Source organism: Etheostoma cragini, chromosome 2, assembly GCF_013103735.1.
Source record: "Etheostoma cragini isolate CJK2018 chromosome 2, CSU_Ecrag_1.0, whole genome shotgun sequence".
In the NCBI taxonomy this organism is placed as follows: domain Eukaryota; kingdom Metazoa; phylum Chordata; class Actinopteri; order Perciformes; family Percidae; genus Etheostoma; species Etheostoma cragini.
In genome coordinates, this window is record NC_048408.1 from 4,014,348 (window position 1) to 4,020,895 (window position 6,548).

The following is a 6,548-nucleotide window of genomic DNA, read 5'->3' on the forward strand; positions in this document are numbered from 1 at the left end:
TACTGGAGATCTCACCATAAACCATAATAAAGGCTTGTGCATATCAGAATCACTGCCAGGTAAGTAAAACTTTATAGGAATTTGTCTTGCTTGAAATGTGCATGCATAAAAACAATTAAACATTCATATGAAATAAACAAACACTAAATACAGAAACAATTTACACAGTGCATATAACTATGTAAAGAAACTGGTTCATGTGTCTGTGCGTAATCCCCCAATTCACAATGCATGGACATGTGGAGCAAATAAATACACATTGACATTTTCAGGCATAACATGAAGTTACATATGATGTTTTGTGTCATAGTTGTTTAGATTTTTATTGAATTCAATATTCCACCATTTTTAAGCCATTTAAAGGATCACACAGCAGCCATTAGTTATAGTAAGCAGGTGAGTATATGTGAATGAGCAGCCACAACAGAAGACACTCCAGGTTTAGATTTGTTGTTGTTTTGTTCTAGAAAAGGACAGAAGCACTGAGACAATCTGGCAAAGGACTAGTGGATTGTTTCGTACATGTGTGTTTCTATAGTGGACCAATGCATCTTGAATTATTTTAGTTGATTATTTTTTTTGTTTTCTTCAATGAATATAATTTGGGAGAATTGCACAATTTTAAGAACACATCCTAATTGAACAATCCTCCCAAATTCTAGCATTAGTTGACTGCACCAATAACTATCTAGTGTTGTAGTGTACTGTACATTCATGGAACGACAGGTAGAGGACACCCCTTTGGTTTTTGATCTAATATTTTGCTGGGGGGAATTGACATTCATGTTTATAGGGTGAATGGAATTTATCACTTAATTATCTTTATAGTTTCTAGATTTTTGAGTCCAATTTCTTCAGTATCTTTCTTTTCTATGTCCATATGTATATGAGGGAGCAAATAATATACTATTAAGAGAAGGTGACTCATCCTCTGTAAAAAATAAAAATGAGAGAAAGGTGGCAGATAGTAGCGGACCGACTGAATATGTCTAAAATTATAGTACATTTATGAACTAATTCTCTTAAATGAAACCATTCAATGAGTCATTTGTCGTTTGTAAAAAATAACAGTCTCTTTGCATTAAAAGTGAGCAGTTAATATGACTTAAGAAATTTATATTTAGTCCATGAGAGAGAGAGAAACAGAGTGTTCTAGCGTTGTAGAAAATTGATCTTCATGGTAAATCATCTTCTGCTTACTTTTAAAGCAAAAGAGTACAACCGTTAATGTGTGCAAATGATTGGCAGCCTAATTTTTTAAATGGTATGATTATGCCCGTTTTAAAGCAGTGGTCAGTAGATGTATATATTACGCATTCAGGCAGTCCACAATCATCTGCCACGCTTTCTCTCACTGTTTCATTACAGCGTTTCCTTTTTTTTTAAATAACGTGTTTCACATTATCGTACTTCCACAATAAGTTGCTTCTCATCCTGTGTAAAGTATGAATTCAATTCAATTTTATTTATAGTAGGTCTAGACCACATTCTATAATTTATAAAGTCCCAAAAATTCCCCCAAGAGCAAGCATGGTGTGACAGTGCGACCATGCGTAGTGGCGAGGAAAAACTCCCCTTTAGGAAGAAACATCGGTCAGACCCAGGGTCTTGGTAGGCGGTGTCTGGGGATGTGAAGCAGATTGGCAATAACAATCACAACAGAGAAAATGGAAGTGTCTAAAAAATGGTAGTAGTAGGTCATGTCACAGCAGGGCGCTGCAGGGCGTTACAGCATGTGGCGTGGCACAGCGGGGCATAGCTGGACATAGCAGGACACAGCAGGGCATAGCTGGACATAGCAGGACACAGCGGGGCACCGCAGAACGTAGCAAGGTGTAGTGCAGCAGGACCACGGCAGCAGCTGCAACCAAGATCTTGGTGCCATCTAATCCTAGTGAACTTCCCAAAACTAGGGTGGTAACAGGCATTTTTGGGACAGTACGCACACAAATGGAAAGGGAGAGGAGAGAGGAGCTAAGTGTGTCATAGGAAGGAAGTCCCCCGGCAGTCTGGAACTATAACAGGATAACTTAGAAAAACAGGGTAAAGACAGGAGCCTGGTCGGACTAGAACTCTCCCCTGCCTGATCGGGCTGTACTGGCCTGTCTCACTCTAGTTTTACTATATTATTGATTTTACGGTAAAATAATCTGACAACCATGAAGAGAAAACAGGTGGGCCGGGCAAGGTGGACGCTGCGACTCCTCACTCCCTAACAATGAGCTTTATCAAAGAGGAGGGTTTAAGTTTACTATTAAATGTGGCAACGGTGTCTGCCCCCTGAACCCAGACTGGGAGCTGGTTCCGCAGGAGCGGAGCCTGATAGCTGATGGCTCTGGCTCCCATTCTACTTTTAGAGACTCTAGGAACCACAATAAAGGAGAAGGATTTTAAATTCAAATCCTGGATGTTAAAGGAAGTGGGTTTTTTCAGAAGATGTTTCACCACAGCTACTCTAAATCACTGCGGTACATAACCTGTTAAAAGAGACATATTGAACATAGCTAGTAATGAAGTGGTAACCACGGGTAACGCTTCTTTAAGTAGCCTTGTTTGGATGGGGTCTAAGAGACAGGAAGATGGCTTAGCTGAAGAGACTTCTTGGGCGGACGGTTCCCGTGCACGGGACGTAAACTCGCCGTTTTTCGAAAGTGCTGACTTCTTTCCTAAATTGTAAGCATTAAACCGTCATAAACACGCTCATGCCATACATCATTTGAAAGCATAGAGTCTCTTGATTCCATCGAGCGCACACACGAAGCAATAAGGTGACTCACAACGGTGATAATCATGTTCTGAAGTAAAGAAACACAGAAAGATTTGAGTCTAATCGAGTGTGTGTTTCCTACCTGTCTCCTCGTGTCTTTAATCACAGCGGTGAAAGATCGCCCAAAACCTTAGTTTCCTACATCGAAAACACCCTAAGGTATTAGAATATCCAAGCCTTGTAATCCATAATTATCTGGTCCCCTCACAATCTTGTAGTTTCAGCCCAAGTTTTGACGTAGAGAAATCTAGAGAGTGCATCATTTATTGGTTTCTATTGTGTGTATCTTTTTCCGTGAGCACGCTACAGCAAAACCAAAGACAGCGTTACATTCTCTGGCTTGTGTAGTTTGCAATGAACGTTGTTCCCAGCCAATAGGATCAGTCTATCTCAAGATACCCCCAAGCTAAGCAAATGAAATCTCACACTCCCCATTGGGCCCACGTGGGAAAGATTGACAGTGGAGTCCACAAATTAGAAGATAAGGTCATAAAACTGGCATCCCTGTGTAGCCAATAAGAAGACGAGTTGATTGATACCAAACATGGCCAACAAAAACTATAAACTATACCTGTGAGCTTTTACAGCTGTCTGAAGGCAGAAATATGGACGTCTGATGGCATTTCACCATTTCATAAAATTATGATTACTTATTTCTATAAATCTATGTATGTACTTCTTTCAGACATATCTGTGAGTGATGTGGATGTGTTTTTGTAATTCAGAAGTTTTGTATTTAGCACTTTTTTGGCTTTTTTAGAAATAAGAAATAAGACAAACGCACAGACACATCTGTAGAAATACATTCATACAAAATCCATTTTATAAGTCATTTTTTTCTGGATTTTTTCTGTTCTAAGTTGAGACATGAGGCTAGGGTACTATTTTAGTATATAGCCCCTATAATATGCTTACAGTAGTGCTTTTTATTAATTTTTCAGATGATTTACTTGGACGGAAATAGAAATTCTGTGTTATAACCTCTGTAGCTCTGTGTCAGTAAGGCCTAGTGTCACACTGCCACTAGAAACAACAAGTTGAGAGTGTTAACTTCCCAATGAACTCAGGGTCATCCCAGAGGGCCAAAGTATGTGGAAACAGCAGCACTTTTTTAGGGTAAAAATTTAGGCGAGAAAAACATACATTTTCAAGTGTTACTGAACATTTTTGGAGGTCTGTAGGACAGAAGCAGTCTTAGTAAATGTTAGGTCTTGTTGGTCTTTCTAGCGCTCCTGCATTTAAAGTTGAACCTTTAGAAGTTGAGGGAAAAAGGTGATGAATTTTATCTCTAATTGTTTCAATTTATCATTAAAGAAGCTCATGAAGTTGTCACTACTCAGAGTTCTAGGAATAGATGGCTCAGTAGAGCTGGGACTGTCTGTCAGCCTGGCCACAGTGCTGAAAAAAAACCTTGGGTTGTTCTTATTTTCTTCCATTAGTGATGAGGAATAGTCTGATCCAGTATTTCTTTTTTTTTCATTACTTTCAAGTTTTTGTGAGATTTCTTTTAATGTGCAAGTTTGTGAGTTAAACCAAGGTGCTAGCTTCCTTTGCTTCATCATCTTCTTTTTGAGAGGAGCAACAGAGTCTGTTGAGTTAAATGCTTGAATTCCGATACGCATCTAGTCAAGAAGCTTTTATCTATAGTATAGTAGTAGGAATTCAAAAGTTATAAGAGAATGGTCTAATAATAATATAATATTTTGAGGTCATATGTCAGCACAAGGTTGAGGGTGTGGTTTAAACAGTGTGTGGCCTTATGCACACTCTGACTGACACCAACTGAATCTAGTAGGGAGCTGAAAGCAATACTAAGGCTATGGTTGTCAACGTCCACATGGATATTAAAATCACCTACAATTAGTATTTTGTCTGATTTAAGGACTACACCTGATAAAAACTCAAAACACTTTCAAACGAGTTATAATTTAGTTTAGGATTAATTAACAAACTTGAATCAAAGATGGCTGCAACTTCCAAATAACTTTGCAAATAACCATTAATATATCATCATTTTCTTTTGCGGTTCATTACTGTAATAAACATTGCATTATGGGCATTAACATTTCATTTTCAGTGATTTACTGTATATTTTGAATTTGCGATATATTATAAGCCACATTACCATGCAATTTGTGTATGTCATGTTCAGTATGTACATTCTGTATCTCCCTGTGTTTGTGTGTGTTTGCATCCGTGTATTATGCCACACACACACACGCATGCGCGCACCCACACACACACACGCTGTGAGTTGACATCCCCTCAATGATAGCTGATTTTCCAAATATTTGCATAATTCCCCCCCCCCCCCCCCACACACACACACACACAAACACACACACAAAAACACTTTTACCCAACAAAACCATGCCTTTCAACCACTCTCAGAACTGAGAATAAATCCATGGCAATGAGACACGTAGTAAAATGACAGTGTTGACTATTACTGTAACAGATTGTATGGGGGTTAGAACAGCAGCCGTTAAAATATTTTGGAAGAACTCTGTCAGTGCATACAGTACAAGTTTAAAATGCTATTGAATTATACATGAATTGGGGGGATCTTTTTTTTTTTACTGGACAAAATATTTCCCTTGACTCTCCTGGAATACATTATTCACACCAGTTGATCTAGAGCTGTTGAGCTGATCAGGAGCTTGGTCAAACGTAGACTATAATGAGAGATAACAGTGATATTTTATCTGAAATTATAGCTTTAATGTTTTAGCCCTTTACAAAAACGTGCAAAAAAAAATATTTGGAATTTTTTGTTAACATTGACATAAGATATGGACATTTTTGTTTGTGAACGTGTAAGCATACCTTAAGATTTGACATTTGTTTTGCAGGTACTTTTTGACTTTTGACTATTTTGGCTTATTTAAAGCAAGTGTTATTATTTACTTGAACACCTCTGTGTGTCCTCATGCATACCAGGTTACTTGAAACCTTGCTTTGCAATGGACTGGTCATATGAGATGGGCATGTGCCATAAACAAAAGGCACATGATTCAATGCATCACTTGAACATTCAAAATTATTATTTTACATTTATTACATTTTATTTTCATAGGTTAAGCCATGCTATTGTTTAACAAGGTTCCCACTTAAGGAGCTTTGGAATTCAAATAGAAGAAACAAGATAAGTGTATTCAGATGTGTGCACGCAGGAGTAAGTACAAACATTGAGTATCAAATACTTTATTTCCTGCATTCTGATGTTTTTACCGCACCAATGTTGTGCTTTTTATTCAGTAATTTATAGCGTAAATGTCTTTATTCATGTAAAGGAAAACATGTGACACCTCAAAATATAAAAACATTGGTCAAAAATGGAAATTCAAAGCCAAACTGTCATGGCAGCTTGTTCAGAACACAATCTCATATTTTGCTAAAATAGTTCACCGACGACGTGTGTCTGAAAATATTTTAAGCGAGAAATAGGCCGTGGAGTTGCTGAATCTGCCTTCATTTCAGATTGACAACCTCAGATTTTGAGAGACTCTAGTCAGCAGACTACCATTCAGATTGGTCATTTGAGTCGTTGACACGAGCCTATTTAGCCTACTTTTTAATGGAAAGGGGTAAGGGGCTTCTCTACTTTCTCAAAGTAAAGTCTGTTCTTGTTCTCAAAAATATCCTGAGCGTTTTAACAAAATTGCAGCACTTTAAAACAATGATGCCCTTGAACAATGGTACATCTGTTATGGTTTGGGGTTTTTGTTGGGGTATTTTTCCTGTTTGGCCTTCCCTGGGTTTTTGTCCCGACTTTGTCCCT

General features: G+C 38.0%; 1 long non-coding RNA gene across 1 annotated transcript in view; it reads right to left on the reverse strand.

The window, feature by feature from the left end:
* LOC117936393 overlaps window positions 1–6,548 on the reverse strand; it is a 12,995-nt gene that overhangs the window by 3,590 nt on the left and 2,857 nt on the right. Inside the window, exon 2 of the long non-coding RNA XR_004654938.1 lies at window positions 1,572–1,575. This is a non-coding gene — a long non-coding RNA (uncharacterized LOC117936393). The remainder of the gene's footprint in view (window positions 1–1,571; window positions 1,576–6,548) is intronic.